The sequence below is a fragment of the Catharus ustulatus genome, chromosome 2 (assembly GCF_009819885.2).
Source record: "Catharus ustulatus isolate bCatUst1 chromosome 2, bCatUst1.pri.v2, whole genome shotgun sequence".
Classification (NCBI taxonomy): Eukaryota; Metazoa; Chordata; class Aves; order Passeriformes; family Turdidae; genus Catharus; species Catharus ustulatus.
Window position 1 is genome coordinate 22,758,253 of NC_046222.1, and position 18,903 is coordinate 22,777,155.

The 18,903-nt window shown below is 39.7% G+C and overlaps 1 protein-coding gene across 1 annotated transcript in view; it reads right to left on the bottom strand.

Moving 5' to 3' along the window:
* Nucleotides 1–3,219, bottom strand: part of ZBTB20 (zinc finger and BTB domain containing 20) — a 184,535-nt gene extending 181,316 nt beyond the window's left edge. The window contains 1 exon segment of the mRNA XM_033053137.2: nucleotides 3,179–3,219. The gene's annotated coding sequence lies outside the window, so the exon portion shown is untranslated.
* Between the last annotated feature and the right edge of the window lie 15,684 nt (nucleotides 3,220–18,903).

Genomic DNA, 18,903 nt, shown 5'->3' on the forward strand with positions numbered 1-18,903 from the left:
TAATTTGCACCTGCTTTGTTTTGCCAGCAGCACAGACTCATGCTAGCTCTGGAACTCGCCTCGGTTCTAGGAACTTGAAGCTTGCAAAGCTGAAAAAACACCAAAGCAGAATGAGTCTAGGGGCGGGGGCGGGGGGGGGGGGGGGGGTGGGAGCGGCGGGGGGCTTCATCATGCTGTATTTTCAAGCATGCCTGAGTCTGGCTAAACCTGATCAGTGGTCCTGTGAGGGTAGGGAAAAAAAATTCCACTTTTCATATGGATAAATGAGAAGTAGAGGTAAAGATGCATCTGGGCTAGAGATTCAGGTTTCCTGAAGCCTTTTCCATTTCTCATTATGTTCCCCTTCTCAGTCCAGGACATGGTGAAAACTCCTTCATCTTACCATTCATAAACCTTGCTATTTCTTTATCCTTGAGGTTAGGACTGACTACAGTTAATAATTAGATATCTGTGGTTAGTGGCTGCTTTACCTCAGTAACTTGCAATCCCTTTTACTTTCCTGACTTTCCTCGTCATATGACCTAATTCAAAATTAAGTTTCACTTTCTTTTCCAAATTACAGGAAGGCAAATTAGTGCTGTTTTAATGTAGTTACTCAGGAAAACAAGCCATTGCTCAACTTTTGGAAAAGAGACTCTTACAATATAAAATAAGAAAACAAATTGAGAATACCTTAAAAAGGGAAATGTACTTAAAGCAAGGCAGTTGTTTTTATGTACTTACATCGCAAAAAATGTCTCTGGATACTGCTTAAATTCTTGTACTTCTGAAGCATCCCAGTACCTATGAATCTGCCTACCTTTATCATTACATCTTTTTCTGTGCTTTGTTCTTGTCTGATGCAGTTAACACTCACAGAACAGCAAGCATATCACGTCAAACAATTGTTGTGCAGAAAACAGTAGTTCTCATTCTACTGTATAAATATATTTTCTCTTCCCCAAAAGCATAAACTGGTGATTTGAACATGAGGGAAAGAATACCATTTTCTCCTTGATTGCATCAGGCAAAGGAAGATAACTTCCCTACTTTATCTAAAAGTAAAAGAGAGAGGTTTAACTTGGCAGTGCATGCAGAGCACTTTGAGATTACTAATTGAAAGGGATGCTGTAACTGAAATGGCTACTGCTAGAAGCAAAGTCAATGCAGAAAACAAGCAAAGTGAATGTATAAAAGAATGACCATAAGTATTATTTTTCTTCCTTTTTTTAAAGCAAGTATGATAAACTATGATGCAGTAGATAAAGAAGCTACTACTAATGAGATTTATCATCTTGCCATCCTAAAGTGTTTAAACAGTTAGAATATGATTTGAAATTGCAGATTTTCACCCTAATGATTTTAGACCATAGACAAACCATTATAACCTTGGCCTACCATCAATAGGCAACTTATACCATAATAAGAAAGACTGATGAATTTTTCCACATTGCTATAAATAAATAGCAGCAAAGACAAGTCCCTTTGCTACTAGAGAGACTTGGAGAATAAATAAATTAATGAAATAATTTCAACTTGGAGACGTTTGGAACTACACGGAGACTCTTAAAAAAGAGATTAAACATTGTTTTTCCTTCTTGGTGAAAGATGCCAGAGTGACAGCCCTTGACTTCAGTATATCCAGAGAACAAGTGTTATACAGGCAGAAGTTTGAAGTTTTAGACATTTAGCACTGTGCTTTGAGAACTTTCCATTTCAGAAGTACTTATGTCTTTCAGACTTACACTGCCTGGAGGGAGAAAGTAAATCAGAGATAAGCTTCAAAGATCAGACCCAAAAGTGTGTGTGGGCGTTCAGCATAGCCCATTCAGAGAAGAGAAAAAAAATCCATTATGTTTCTATCTGTGATGTGAAGTGCCTGAAAGTTTGGGATGTTCTGATCTGTCAGCTGCTTTGAGTACACTGCAGAAAGGTGATGCAACAGCCAAGATGGGATCTTAATATCAATTTAGTCAAAAGCTGTGACCATTTGGATTGAGGCTTTGACGTATGTAAAGGTTATTTCTATGTGTATGTAATACTCTTTACTGAAGGTATCAGCCAACTTAATTGCGGGTTTTGTTGAGAGCTGGTGATGTAGTTTAAGTTCAGAGAGAGGTCTGCAGCACGAGGGAATAAAGAGAAACAGCTAACCCGTGCTGCTCAGTGCTGAAAAACGTCTGCGGTCAGCCTGGGGGTTTGTACATGAAAAAAGAGGAGTTCACAGTTCTTTATGGTTCTAATGCAAAACCAGATGGAACTCCGAGTTTCTCAGTCTTCCACTTGAAGTTTTCAGGCTTAGTAAAACTTCAGACTGAAACTGAAGCATGGGGAGGGACTGACAACCCCAAGTGGATTGAAACCAACAAAAATATTTGCAAGAATTGTCAGGGAGTAAAGCCACCAAATCATACATGACTTTACTTACTGGTTATAAGAAAAAGTAAGTACCTTAATACAGGTTGCATGTGACTTGACACTGAGTTCAGTTCTGATGTCAGTGTCAAAGCCTCTGACCACTTCAGTGGAGGACTGCTCACCACCAGCCTGTATGTACATTTCTCAAAATGGGCACGAAACCAGGGAAGAAGTGACTGGAGTTCTCTGTATGTCACAGATGACCAGCAGTAGTCAAAGAGGGGTTGCCTCCCTGGGTGTCACCGAGAGAAGTTTGTTGAAACACCTGCTGAATAAATGCTACTCAAAAGCAAGGCAAGGGTGAGAAGAATGTTGCCTAGTTAATAATACCCTGTGTGAGATACGTTGGTTCCATTAAAGATCTTGGTCTTTTTCCAAGGAGATGTTTCAAAGAACAGGATAATAACTCAAAATACAAATATTTTGACTGCTACCCTCTGTTTCTTATATGCCTAGTTTTTTAGAAGTAGAAAATGTTAGTCAAGAAATGATTCATTATTCAGATAATATGGAAGATGATGAAGGATGAATGGAACAGCCCACGCACTGCCCTGGCCTCCTTAAGCGTTACAGCAGAAAAATATTAACAGAAGTGATATGTTCAGCGGGGCAGGAGAGGACAAAAGGAGACAATCTGGGCCTGGAGCTAGAGGTGCTCATCCTACTCTTTTTTTTTTTCTTTTTTTTTTTCCCCTGCCTTTCCCAAGCAGCCATGAGCAAATCACTGCAGCTTTATAAGCCTTGTCTTCCCTATGCAACAGCTGAAAATAATTCTAAGTACCTTAATGTTGGCTGAGACACTCAGTTCTTCGGCATCCAAGATTTTGTATATGAAGTTTGACAAAGTACATTTTTTTTTCCTGACTCCCAGTTCCCCATACAGACACAAAGAGAACAGAAGGGAAGTGAGAAAGTTTAAAAAAGAGAAAAAAAAAATAAAATCCAACCTTTCCTGCTCCCTCAAATGGACCAGCAGCCTATAAACCAACTAGTTCTTCCTATTCCCAGAGGTGGCTTCCACAGAAGCATTTTCTTTTACTATGCATCCACTGTAGAGTTTCTTTTCTGCTTGGCTGGGCAATCAGGTATTCAGAGCATAATGTAAATGCTCAGAACACAGAGGCATGAAAACTTGCCAGACAGAAACTCCAAGTGGAGGATTACCATTCCCCCCCCTGCGCACTCCCCCGCCCCGTGCCCCCCCTTCCGCAGCCCGGCCGCGCTGCCCGCCCTGGCCCCCGCTGGTGGCCGGGGACACCGGGGCGGCGCAGCCCCTCCGCTCCGCGGAGCGCCCCGCGCTCGGCCCGGCAGCCGCTGCGCGCCGAGCTCCGTGCTCCTCCTGCGCTCACCGCCGATTCTGTTTTCATATTTAAAAAAAAAAAAAAAAAAAAAAAAGGGAAAACACAACAAAAAAACCCTTTATTTCCTGCTTCGCCGCGGCGGCCCCGAGAATAGAAGCCTTGACACATCAGATTCTGGGAGCTCACCACTCACCAGGGCTGTGGTTCCTGGTCCAAGCAGTGACGAAGGAGAATCACCTCACAGTCTCTGGAGAGTGGCAGGGCTTGGCTGCGAAGCGCGCCCTGCGCCGATGGGTTTTTTGAGTTCGCTCTGTTCCAGAGCGAATGCCGAGGCAGAGAAATTAGGGAGGGGAGAGGTGGGAAGGAAAATCACTGGAGCCTCTTACGATCAAACTTCCACTAAGCAAGAGGAAATGTCTTATAAATAAACAACAGCAAGAGAAACAAAAAAATCCATCCCGTCCTGCCAGAGGAATGTACATTATTGTCTCTCGACGGAAAACTTTACACCACACCAGAAAGCAAGAAAGCAGCCATTCCTCCTGAAGCTACCCTGCCTTGGGTGGGGAGGAGGAGGGTAATGCAAACTTGGAAACATAAAACTGGGAAGTTCATGCAATTTCCCACTAGACAAACAAAACAGTCCAAATTCAACAGACGTCATTATTCCAAGGTTTCACACAGCACTAAATTTCTTTAGATCTGATGACTGTCACTCCACCATTAGGGCACATTCAAGGAGGAGGTTCAAGGCAAGGGGAAGGAGGAGAAGGTCACAACATATGTATGTGTGAGTGTAAATCTGTATGTGTATGTTTCCATGTTTATTTATGCATAATACTGATGTTTTGTGATTCATATTTATAAGAATAATTTTATGTATGTATTATAAAACTTAGGGTATATTAAATTGTCTTCTCTCATACCTCCCCATAATTTTTGATATTTACAGGTCTGAGTTCCAAGGTATTCATTCTCATCTCACAGGACTGCAACTGTAACCTACTTAAAGCCAACATGTTATTGTACTGCAGCTCACAAGTGACATGAGTTTGGTGATTTCAGTACAGTCCCTGGCTTTGCAAAAAAACTATTGCGTGATTTGGCACAATGCACAGCAAATAGCAGTCTCTTTATGAGGAACTACAGATGGCAATTGAAAGAGTAATTCAAATAATTTATCAAGCACATTTGGAGACCTAGAATGGGGGATGGCCTGAGTCTTCGAGAAACCAGTATGCTACAAGTCATTATTAGCAAGCTTATTAAATTTGCCTCACATGCATAGCAGTAAAAGATCCAAGACTGCTGATGGGAACTGAGGTGCTTGGCAGTGCTGGGTTTTGGGTCATGACTTGGAAAGCAAAGTACAGCAGGTAAGGACCTACTTGAGAGGAGAAGTGAGACAAAAGACTAAAAGACTATAAGATAACTGAAAATGGCTTGGCAATCTCGACCCGCACTTCTGTTCTAGGGTACTTCACCATTGGAGACAGAGATGCAGTGCTAAAAAAGGTAGTGCCCATCCCAAAATTCAGCTTATCAAGTCTCAAAAAAAGTCCTAATCTGTTGAATTCTTGAGGACTACTGTATTCACAAGACATAAATGAAAACATGTTTTTAAAACTAATTAGTTTTACATCTGTGCATTTTTGCTGGCAAAGTAATGCTGTCATAGATTTTGCTAGCAACAGACAATCTACAATGCAGGTGCATAAGGCAGAGACAAGCTTAAGATTGAAGTATGGCTGAAAATAAAAGCCAAGAGCCTTTAATGCAAAATTCATAGTAAATCACAGCTTATTTGCTCAGATCTTTAGGAGAAGAGACTGTTAAAGCATTTGTAGCTCTACAGTACCAAGGTGATCTTAGTAAAGTAAAAGAAAGAGGCATTTCCAAGAGATTTCTTAAGACAGAGCAGTAGAAGCGACTCAGCGCTAGGAGAGGAGTGGGAAGGACGGGAGTCTCATTGATCTCACCAGATTTATTGGCAAATTTTAAATCTGACCATCCAGTTCATATGAGCTGATACCAAAGAGATCCTTACCCTGGAAGGGTGCTGGGTGACAGAGAGAAGCTGTCAGCTAATCTGGCCTCACTAGGAAATGCTTTGCTCATTTACAAATCAGCTCATCATTTGCTTCTTTCACCACCTTTATGTTTACCAGCATTGCCAGAAATACTCAAGAAAACTGAGACAAATGTGAGCTCTTGCAAGTGAAACCTTATTAGAGAGAGATGTCCAGAGAGCTGAGTGCTGAGAGAGCAGAGAGGCACACAAAGAATAATGGAATAGAATTTGAAATAATAATTCCTGTCTGGGATGAGGGAAACCTTTAACATTTCTAAGCAGGAAATACAATTAGGAGGCTGATCAACTGACCTTAGGTTCCCAATACTTAGCTGCCTTTAGGAGATTTACATAGATGGAAGTTGGGGCAGTATATGGCTCTCTGTGTTTAGTAAGGCATTTGCTAAACAGTCCAGAGATCAATAGCAGACATTAAATTAAGCACTCTGGCATTCTTATTATTTAGTATCATTAAGCATTAAGGATGGCTGTACTGTAAACACAGGGAACAGAGAACCAAATGAAATCTTCTATTAAAAAAAGCCTATGAAGTTTCTGAAAATTAGACTAAACAAAAAAACACACACAGTGAACAGATCATGCAATTGTGATCAAAATCTCAGCAAATTCCAGCTGTCTGCCTGTCAGTGCAGACTATTTCCATTACAGACTACAGGAGACTGAATTGTGCCATTCTTGGTTTACTAGCATTAACAGTGGCCACAGCCTCAGAACTGCAAAATAGTAAAAGCCAGGAGGACAATAATTTTCCTCAGATTTTTTATTTTGACATTTCCCATTTGCACCCTTTTTCAAAGTTTTAATTTGGTAAAGACAGTTTTCAGCCTGTGTTTTAACAGGTCACTAATAACTTGGGATGCAAGACCTCATATTTCATTTTTTTTGCTTCTGCAACCACTAAATGTTTCATTTACCTTGAGTACAGCAGACCACTCTGGAAGGTTAATATTTTTTTCTTTCTTTTCACTATACTGTTTACAGACTAGTTTTATGACTCAGTATTTCCATTAGGCTAGTTTGATTCTACCTGTTAAAGTAAATTAATAGACTGCCTATCAAAACACTTTAATTCTTTAAGTAGTTCAGTGAGGGAACTGTGCTGACTTTGCTTTTCCTTGGGAATTTCTGTGTTTCCTATATGGAAATAACTAGGAGCCTGGGAGGTGGTACCTAGTTATAACACAAGCTTCTTCTAGATAATATTTTTTAATATTTGCAACCATGTTACACACACAGATATAAATGTATACATTTGTGGATGCACATCTGTAAACACACACATACAAATAAAATTATCAGAGTTTTATTTCTTCCCTGTGTCTTGGCTGTTCGTCCTTTAGCTAGAAGACCAAATGTGTTTTGAAGCAATTGTACATATGCACACACAGAGAATACAGGGTTAAACACAATAACCCTAAGTGTTTCTCTTCCTGCCTTGTATCACTATAGAGAGGACAAGCATCACAAAGGGTGATGCTTTCTTCATCTCAGCAAAGAGAGAAGTACCCCAGCAGAAGAAGGAGACTACTTGGAGACCCTGACTTTTCTTTCCTCCCCTCCATACATTCCTCCACTAGGTAAAGTTCTGTGCTTAGAGAAAGGCCACACTACAACCAGATTTTGGGAGCAGCTGCAGATAAGCACATGGAGGTTAATTCTGCTTTTTGCTCCATTAACCTCTGCTCCACCTTTGCGACACCCTCAGGGAAGAAGCACAGGAAGACAGCGCAGACAGGAGACCCAGGCACGTGGCAGGCAGCGCTGTAGGGGGATCGTACCAGGATAGGGCTGCCTCTGGATCCTGGGCTTCATGGGCTTTGGGAGACCTGTTTGCTTTGCTCCTGACACTTCTGCCTCAGCACTGAACACTTGCAGGATGCAAGTATTCCCCTTCTCTGCAAGGCAAAGCTTCATGGCAGTGCCCTGCAGCTTTTCTCTCTGCTCTAAGTTTCTCCATATAGCAGGAGAGAAAAAGTTTTTGGCAGTGGGTACAAACAGATGAGATAAACAGAGATGAAATAAACCTCGTGGAAAAGTCTTCTCCAGCTGTAGTGTCTCTACCTATAAATAGATATTCTCCTGCTGTCCTCCACATGCAAACACAGAGTTGAGAATTTTTTTGCTTGCTTTCTTGTTTAGTACAAAGCAATTAAAATGTAACAACCTCTCAAAATCTTCCTTTATTTAAAAAAATAGGTCATGGACACAGAAGCAGTCAGTCATGGTTTGGAGTGGGCAAGCAAACAATTTTCATTTGAGTGTGCCCTTGTTTTTGTAACTAGCTTTTCTGCTGTGACCTGCTATACTTACCCTGTCTGCTGTGCTAACCAGCAACATGCCTTTCTAATCTGCCTTCCTGGGGTCTGCATTTGATTACAGCATTCATGTTCTATTTAGATTCTTTTGAATCATGCCCCGTGGTGCTAGCACGAAAGGTGTTATTTATAAAATGAAATTCTGTTGTATTGCAACTTGGATTCAAAGAGGACAAGCAATATTAAATACTTACTTTATTTAATAATATCTTGGATTTATTAACTCAATTTCATTACAAGATTAGAGACGGTAACCTGGAGGGGGTTATTAACTAATAAACAGGCTTCAGGCAACTTTGCCCTATATAAAATAAAATAAAAATACATATATATGCATTTAAATTGCTTCTGAGGGCCCAGATACACACCTCTGGCTCAAAAGTATGGTTTTCTTGATAAATAGTATTGCAGAGAGCTCTTGGCTGGAATCTACTAAGCTCATGGTCCCTTTAGGACAATGGGCATCCACACTCAACAGCTACCCCAAGTGACCAACCCTATTTAGTTGGTTGCATCCCACGTGGGATGAAGTCTACCACTCAGCTGTGACAGAACTGATGGAGGCTACTGTTACTTCAAACCACTGTGGGCAGCACACCAGAAACCACGAAACTGCCAACCCATCCTTGACTTCCTTGACTTCCCCATCACCTCAAGGCTCACATTTGTGAGCTGTTGCATGGCTCTTTCTCTCCCACCATTAGTTCTGCAAATTGCAGGACATACCAAAGGAGAAGCTTTCCCAAAGCATCTGGGGACACTCGCAGGCAGCCCACTGTATCTCCCAAAAAAAAATCTCCTGAACTATTGAAAGCTTCTTTTTCCAGAAGACAAGGTGATGGATAATTCCTGACTGTGGACACATATGAATCTATATGCTGATACTTAGTTTTTTTATGGCAACTTTAACAACATTTCAAACCAGTATATATTCTGTTCAGCCAAATATGGCACAACTGGCAGCTGAATTGAACTGCAATCCCTTCAGCTGGTAAGCTGCAGCATGTTTATCAGCACCCCAGCCTAGGGATAAGGGCCAGGTTAAGAAATTCACTGAAGGTTGAAAGTTCCACAGGAGTACAAGAATACTGAGATGCAATTTCTTCTCAATTTCCTAAATAAAACTAACAAATGCTAAGACACTATTAAATGCCTCCTCTCTGAAACACTCTATGACAAGAAGTAGCTTCTGTGACTTTGAACCTGTCAGGTCCACAATAAAGCCTGAGTCTGACACAGGAAAATAGCACAGTATCAATGTCACAGATACTACAGGCAGGGAATTCCCACTTGGAAGTGCATGGCTGCTAAAAGCTTTCACCCCACATCTGTTGCACAGTTAGCTGTGAGTCACCTGCAGTCAGCTTCATTAGACCTGAAGTGTCACTCAAATAAGACAAGCTTATTGCTAGAACAAGAGAATTCAGATTTTTAAGCATTTGATAGATTAAAAGGAAAGTGTCACGATATGTTAAATGGATATTCAAATACTTTAGGTCTCAGTTTTCATCTGCTTACAGATCATATGCCTTTGCTTAAAGTTGCATGGTAGGCAGAGACCAAAAATAAAGGGCAAATTATTTTTTTCACTCATGTAGTGTTGTTCATTACAATGACTCAGTGAAGGATAAAATCCAGTGCATGAAGATCATGAAAAGACAGAGAGACTAATGAATTAAATCTGATCAGAAACAGATTTGAATTCAGAGTGATCTCTAAAGTTCAGGGGAGAACACCTAGAGCATGGTGGTGCATGGATATTCCCAAGCGAAACTGTGGTGAAGTACCAGAACTGTACACGGAAGAGGTTAATTTGGGTCAAAAATGAAGGGAGATTGAGAAACAGATTTATGGTAAGACTTTCAAAGGCAAAAGCAATAATTGCACCCGCAAAAGGCATGTGCATCATTGCTACAAACAAAAACACATGCTTGGACTCTCTACAGGCAATCTGGCATCTGTCTCTCATTCCCTCCCTCCTCCTGACCCTGAGACCTCTCTCTCTGGAATTTTGTTCCATGAATATTCCATAATGCTACACTCAGCTCCTATTTTCAAGAAAAGTCAGATTAGCTAATAAGTGGAAGTTCACAGCATTACTGTCAATCAGTGGTTGGTTTCCATGAGAATGGAGACAGAGCTCAACAGAAAAATAGTGAGGTTCAGGCACAAGTGATATCCTGTCTACATATGTTATGTATGTACCACTTTGAAACTACAGAACTAACTTGTTTGGCACTTCATTTATTAGCAGACTCTCAAGGGTATCTAAAAAATAAGCCAAGTTTAAACAACATTCTTTTGGGTCATTTTGAAGTGAGGCAGAAACAAAATGTATTATTTGGTAAGTTAGGAATACTGCAATTTATTCTTGTTCTCACTCTCCTCACTTCTTTCTATATGCTTAAAAACCACCATAATAAATGGTGGTTTATTTATGGTGGTTTTAAGCATAAAGTAATTAGTGAGAGAATTTTCTAACTGATTCTGTGAATTATAAAGGGAAACTCTCTGTTTTATTGATAAAAGCATGCTACTATGCCTGAATTGATACAGTCTGTTTACAATAAACAGACTAGGCAATATGATGCAAGGGTACAGGGTATGCATGGGGTAGAACTTTGCAAAAGTACATTTATCTTCTACTATTTTTACCCACTCATCAAAGTTTCTGGCATATCCTTCACTAGAACTAAACAAAGTAAACAATTCCAGAAAATAAAGAAGTCAGTTATTTCCTTTTTTAGGGAACCAAAACCCAGAAAACCTATAAAATGTAGATACATTTCTAAATTTCAAATGTCATCAAAATTTCATACAATTGGCTCAATAGCTTTATAAGGAAGTGCTATGAAAAGAAGGTAGTTTCATAACTTTAATGTAAAGGAGGATTCAGTTTTAAAATACACACCAAATTCAAGACTATTTAGATGAAAGCCCTTGGTCTTACTTCTGATTAAATTAATGGAAAATGAGCTCATGGGTGATGGGAGAGAAGCACCAGCAAACCCAAACTAGTTGACAGACACAGATAAAAACTCTAATTCTATTCAATTGTTTCAACGCGACCGATTTCAAGAAGAATGAAGCAGTTCTGCCGGGACAGACAGTTTGAGCAGTGGATGAAAAAACAGGAAGAGACTCTGGGGAGAGATCATTGCTTGGGTGAAGCCTGTACAAGCTAGAAATCACTTGGCCTCTCCAAGATCCACCAAGACAACAGAAGGATAAATGAAATGCCATTTGTATACATTCTTCCAAGTCCCCACTCTCTCTCCATTCTCCTCAGCTGACAATCTCTGCATGTATCTACCTAATGAAAAATTTATCTTCTTTTCCTCAATGAAAATCTAAGAAATTAATGGGACAAATCTGTTTCAAAGGTAAACAAGAATCACATGATGGCCACAGCGGAGGAATTTTCTCCCTCTTGGGATGCTCTCTTTTTGGCCATGTGAGGTCAGACTTTGAAGCCCACTCACATAGCTCTATAATATAATGTAAGAAATTTTTAATCAACCAGACACTAATATAAAACTGGTACTTGATTTCTATACTGGGATTCAAGTGTGCACTGTAGGAAGCTGAAGGACCTGAGTCCAGCACAGTTGTAATCCCATTCTGCAGTATTCAGTGAAACCACAATTTCAAATTTTTACTCCAGCATGTTTTCAGTCAGCATTCTGTGGAAGGACTGAGGCCCATTACGGCCATATTACATGGTTGAGCAAACCAGTCTGACCACAGGCAAAGGCTTCATCGTCCCTGTATCTCAGTTTCCCTGTGTGTCAGGCTGGAAGAGTCATTCTTTTTCACTTAATAGGGATGTCTTGGGAATTACCTCCTTAACATACAGACAAAAAAGGGTTCTGAAAGGCAAAGTACTGTGGGGCTGAGCGAGCTTGCTGCAGTAACATTGCTGTTGCAGGCAGCAGGTACCACAGATCTCATGAAAGATCACTTGTCGATTTTAAGTTACGTTCATTTTTGTGCCTGTTCTGTAGGCCCCCAGAGATTAAATACAGCTGAGTGCTATTATCCAGTAGCTCCAGTGAATGAAAAATATACTCTTTTAGCAGTTTTATTCCTTTATCAAATACTACTTTAAGAGACTTGTACTGTATTATTTTATATTGGCCAGTTGTAAAAATAATTTATTCCCTGAAGAGTTTTATTCCTTTAACATTTCAAATTTTTTTGTTCGATGTTTAGCATGTGACCATTTTTGACAGAGAATGAAAGGAATACTTTATTAAAGGAGCTAATATAGCTCCTTTTCTTACGTACATTTGGACCATTTTTTAAAATAAAATATCTGAGTAGGATTTCCAGTAATGCAGAAAATCTAGTAAGATTATTCTGTTTTCAGGTTTCTTTGCATTACTGCATTATCACCCTGGGGGAAACAAAGATGGAAATCCTTTCCAGATTTCTGGTAAAGTACCGGATCTGTTGAGGACAAAGCCCCCTTTCCTCCTTTCTGCTAGGTACATTTTTTTTTTTTAAGCTTGCTCCTACCAATGTGTGTATAGATAGAATAGAGAGAAGTTCCTTACAGACTTGAAACCCTGTAGAAGAGCCATTGGGATGAAAACTTGTCAAGTGAGCATGGCGAGTCACTACAGGACAAACAGAAAAGCATGCTCGAACATTATTCAATGACTCACACTGTCAGGTAGTTCTGTGACTTAGTTTATTCTCTAAGTGGCTCAAACCACAATGAAAAGAGCTGTCATGACGAGGAAGATGCCCAGTTGGAATGAAAGGGAAAACCTCTGTTTCATTTGAGAACATGGTATCATGGAGGCAGGAAGCCAGACCAGCCACCAGCTCAGCAGAGGTGTATGATATCACAGAACACAGTGACATTGGCACACATGCCTCACTTGTGGTCATACACAGCACGGAGTCAATCAAGGATGAAGTCATCTGGGATGAAGTTCATCTAAGGATGAACAGAATGCACAGGGTGTGCAACAGAGCAGAGCTGGTGTTTGAGCACTGCTGAAACAGAACTAAGCTTTTGTGGAGACTGTTGCACAGCCTCATAAAACCTCTGCTGCTCAGCAAAAGATGTTGACTTCCCTGCCAATTCATAATTCAAATCAGACGATGGAGGATTTCCTGAGGTTCACAAGCCCTGTTAATGATGGGGAGTCCAGCTTGGAGTAACCCTGGAGCTGTTAAAGTGAAAACATGCTGTATACAAGGTTTTGTAAGTCTTCAGTGCAAACCCTGGAGGCCCTGAAGACTCACCTGAATTTCACTTTAGGCTACTAAACTCAAAGAAACTGTGAGAGAAAAGACTGGCAAAGCTCATAGCCAGCATCTTTAGCAGTTCTCAAAGTAGTTTACAAAGTAATTTCCTATTTTATGAGAGCAAAACCAGTACAGCATGGAGGAACACCTTGTTCTAGACCCGGGAGCATAGCAGCAGCAGAGCAGGGACAGAACTTGAGTTACTTGTGGTCTAGGCCACCATATTCCCCACAAGACACAACACCTGAAACAAATGAATACTACAAATTAGCGGCAAAGTTTTGTACAACTCTAATAAGCAGTCACAGAAAACCAGTCCCCCACAAACATCTGCTCAGTCACAGAAGTTTATTCATTGGATGTGGATGAAAAGAAGTCCTTCACTAACTGGAATGACTCGTGTCAATCTTTAGTCCTTTAAAACATTGACTAATTTTAGACTTTCTGTGGCTAAATACATTTGTAAACTATTAAAACAGTCTTTTGGTACACAGAAAACATATGGTTCCATTATTGTTATTCCTTCATGAAGGTCTGTTTCTTCAAAGTTTCCTTTAGTTGTTCACTAAGCTTGTTAGTTGTTCAGAATGCTTGTTTTTGTAACTATTTTCCTTCTTTTCCACTTATTTACTGGAATGATATATATGTGCATGAGTATATATATATATTAAAGACTCATACTTTTATTGACTGAAGATATGATAATATATACTAGTCAGAAAAGAGTATAAAAGATGCATATCTCAAGGAACACATTTCCTCTCATAGTTGGTGCACTGCAAGTTTGCAGGGAGGAAATGCTGCTCATTGTGCAGTTTTAATTTCTCACACATTTGGTGAATACATTAAAAAGCAGGGAAGAAGGCAGCCTGCTGAGGCCAAGACCCACACATCAATTCAGAAAGAATCCCTACATTTTACTGAGACTACAGTCTACTAATGAAGAATATCAATTTCCCCCACCACTCCCAAAATATTAAGCTGTAGTTGCTCCCTGTAGTTTTAACTCTTTGTTCTGGGAAACTTTTCCATGTCAGATTGTAATCACCATGTTTGGCTCACTCTACACCCACCCTGCTCTCTGGACTGACCCCAGCAAACCTTCATTGCTCTGATCACCACTCATTTTGGGAGCTTGAAGGAAGATGCCATGCTTGTCTCAGGTATCTGGCTTGGCACTGCAGACTGCCCTTGGGTAAGCTGGTAATCTTAACCTTATTTTGCACTTCATGGTTGGAAGGGAGAAATACAGCAAACAAGACTAGGCTAGTGTGAAGTGGGAAACTATCATCCTTAAACAATGCTTGGAGCAAACTGTAAATCCAGGAACTCCATGAATTCCATCAGCCTTTGGTGAACAAAAATTAAGTAGGAGGTCATTTCCCAGCAGCCAAGTGGGCTACAGTGAGCACCACTCGTTCAGTTCTGAAGGGTCTGGCCTCACACCAGGCCTGAATACACGAGAAGTGGACAAGAACCATATAACTTATCTAAGAGCAAAAAGTCTGCTTTAAAAATATTGAGAGCTGTGTGTCTTGGAAATACACTAGACTTATAGTGACAAATTAGGGAAAATAGCTGAGAGAAGAGAGTAAACAGGATGGAGCAGAAACAGAATTGGAAAAGGCATAGCGACAGAAATGCAATATAAATTTGGTACTAGATTCTGTTGCTGGATGAGGAAAAACAAAGGCCATACAAGTCCATAAATTCATTCCAGATATTAGCTGCATTGCTTAATGAACTTCTGCAACATGCTCATATTACAAGTGCAGAATGATAATCTATAAAATTGATTTAAAAACTTTTTCAAAGGTGTTTTTTTTCCTTGCATTTTATTGGTCTTAAGATCAAATTTCTCTTTTCTGTGTGAATTTATGCTGCCAAGGTTGGGACTGAGTGATGTGAATGCATCTTGTTTGTACAAAGAAATCTAGAATATTGCTAATGAAAAAGTGTGGATACAACTTCAGAATTCAGAAGGAAACCCTTGTGGATGGAATCAGCATTAATAAATTAATAGATCCATGGCTAAAATAGTTTGCCCAAGTAGCACTGTTTTACCTCCAAGCCACAGACTTTCACTTGGCCATGTCCACATTCAATCTGTAAGGCAAGAAGTGTCTTTGAATTGTGAAAACAGATGGGGAAAAATTGGTAAGAGAGAGACCAAGGAAATGAGAACTAGACCTAGCATAGGAGAATAATTGTCAGTTAAGAAGAGGTAACGGAGGAGAGAAATACTTGAACCAATAGGTGTCTGTACACTGACTGGAGATACTTTCAAAAGATCTAATAAATCTGTAATGCAAATAGAGAGAAGACAGCGCCAGGACAGCAAAGGAATAAAGAAATATAGATTTCCTTTATGCCTAAAAATGACCAAGGACATAGTAACTATCCTACATACTTTTAAAGTGAGCGCATGTGAACTATCGTGCTTAAATTCTGACCTCTTGCTTGATGTAAAATTAAGTTTCAAAAATGGAAAAGACAAAAAAAAAAAATGTGGTCTCCCAATGGGATGGTGAAAAAAGTGCTGCTTGCTTTATTTGTCCATGCAGGTTTTTTGCCTCTCCTGCTAGAACAGTGTGAAGGATAATTACTTCAAGTGTAATGAAATGAGTGCCCTAATGTGAACACTTCCCAACAGGAGATCCATGACGCCTTGACAAACTGAAATGCCAGAACCCTCTGCCATCACTGCTCTGTCCGGAAACTGCCCTCAAATATTTGAGACATTCCTGGAATTAATAAATAAGTGCTGATTTGGCCTGGTTGGTTGTTGCCTGGTATCCCTGGCTGGCACTGCCTTACAATGGATGGCATTGTTTTGTTGCAGCAATTCTTTTGCTTTTCTTCTTAAATTTCCCAGTGCCAGCAACAGGAAGACTGATTAATTTCAACTGATGTGACTATTGAATCAAAGATATGACTCATTTTAAGGGAGTTTTTGTGGATGCTTAGTCTATCAAACCATGCATACTTTAGATTATTTGGCTCTGTAGACAATATGATCAGGCAGACACAACCATTTTGGTTGAACTCAGGTACACATTATATTTGTACTGAAAAGCTGGACATGAACAAAAGTTATGGTGCAGCCTCACGTAAAGTCTATAACCAATCCTTTCTGTGCTGTCTGGAAAGACATGCACAGTATACAGTGTGTTGAACTTATGAGAAAACGACAAAAAGCAAGAAAAAAGAGAAAAAATGTTTGTCAGCCTCAAGTCAGTGAAGCGGTAGTACTCAGAATTTGCTTTATGCAATATGCATAAATGTCAGGTCACAATGCAAAAACTGGGAAAGGAAAAGAGAGTATTTTCTCTTGTTACGCTTTCGTGCCATGGAGCAGCCCATCACATATCAATTAACTTGGAGTTCCTTGCTGGACTAAACAGAATAATGCATTTCAAACATTTCTTTAATGAATAAAACTAAATGTAATAGTACAGATATTGTCTCTACTTTTTGAAGCTCACATAGACAGAGGTAAGCTTCAGGGGAAGTTCATCAGAATGCCTTTGGAAAACACTCATCTAGGATCAAACTGTTTGCTTTTCTATCCGTGCATTTTCATAACCAGATTTCATTTGCAAAAATGCTTCATTTGCAAAAATGCTTCCAAATGTTAGTTATTCAATGGCTGAAATGGAAAAACAGTGGTAAAGGGCCATTGTAATCTACTCAAGGCCACAAAAAAACCCTTGAAAATTTTCTTGCATCTGAAACATGCTTTCATAATTATAGAAAGAACTGCTTGGATCACCGAGACTTCTGTAAGAAAAATACAGTCTTGATCCTATTATTCAAAAGTGTTTAGAAAGAACTAAATTAGAAGATGGATATATGTAACATGCATGGTCCTCTTGATATCATGGTTCTTTTACAGAGAAGAAAGGATGACTGCTCTGGGTATTCAAATTACCTTCAAGCCTTCACTACCAGGTCATCTGACTCCAAGCTGCTATATACAAAGCTTTCCTTGGGTACTTTCATATATTTATACATAAACACTGAATACATCTCCATGTGTTAGAGCATGTACACACAATATAAGGTGACTAAGAACAATTCACTGGCGTGGTAGCAGAGCTGCATTCTTGCGACTTGTTGCATGAGAAGGCTCAACTTGCAAACAACTGGAAAGCGTGAAAGAAGCACTCCTGTTCCTGTGCAGGATGTCCTCCTCTCACATCAGAGGCTGTACAGCAGTCTAGTCCCACTGAGTGGTCAAAGGAACGCATACAGAGTTTCTGTGAGAGAACTATCCTTTTCCACCTCCTGGCAGGATAGTTGAAGCTGTATATCACAGTAATTCAAGCAGGAAGGGTGTGTGTATAGGTAAGAGAAACTGAACTATGACCTGAACATGAACAAAGAGGTTTTGCGTTCTTGATTCATATGTTTCTGCCACCCATGTCGTATGAAGTTTCTTTTTCCACTTACCAATTTATTAGAAAAGGAATGGTAATAATTATCCACAGCACTCCATTAGAAGACTGAAAGACATGACATGTGTATGTGTTTATATCTGTGTACATGCATGAAGTCTCCTGAATAACATGGGAATATATGGGAGCAGATGCTCCATGTAGCCCAATCTCCTGTCTCCAATGGAGGTCAAGAGTAATCACCTAGAAGGAAATGTATAAAATAAGAGCAAGCCTCTTACCATATCTCCCCAGAATATTATCTTTCCCTTCGGTGATTTAGCTGAGATAACATGACATTTGGAAATAGAAACAATCAAAAAATTAAAACAGTCCAGAAATATGGAAGATTACCCTACATTAAAACCTGTGTCCATGACAAGCAATGTCAGCTCAGGGGAAGCCCAAGAAGAAAGCTCAAATTAGAAATAAAAAAGACCCGTTCTTTTTCTGACCATAGCCAAGTATGGCAATGTTGGGTAATGTTATTTTAGAGAAAAATCTAAAATTCTGACTTTCAGATTTTCAAAATTAAGCAGGAAGAATTTTTTACCCTTAGCTGCAACTTTGACCCTATTTGCTAAGAAAATTGCTAGGGGTTAGACCCAAAGGCTGAATTCCTGAACTTCAGAGCTTGGAGGAAGTTTAAATCCCAACTCACACTAATCTTGTCAGACTTTTCCTGTACACCCATGCTCCTGTTTTCCTGCAGGGGAGGTGGGTGTTAGGGGAATTCCTATAATACTTTTCTGCTGTAAACTGGTACTCTTTTTTACCTTCTCATCTGATGGCATTCTCAGTATACAGATGAGAAGACTAAAGCATTTGGGATCCCTTCCTCTCTAGCAGCAGAAAGGATTTAAGTATTAATCCCATTATTATTACCAGAAGTATTGCAAAAAATCTGCACTAAGAAGAGAAAATTACCCTGAGCTTAAAAAAAACAAAACATTCAAGCTTTGACATCTAGGAACCCCTGTCACAAAGACAAATGAAGTAAGGAATGCAGGACAACTTATTTGCCCAACTACAGGACATCTAGTCTGATAAAGTTGCCTTGTTTCAGAAGCAGAAACTGTAAGAAGTTAAACATTTTCAAGGTA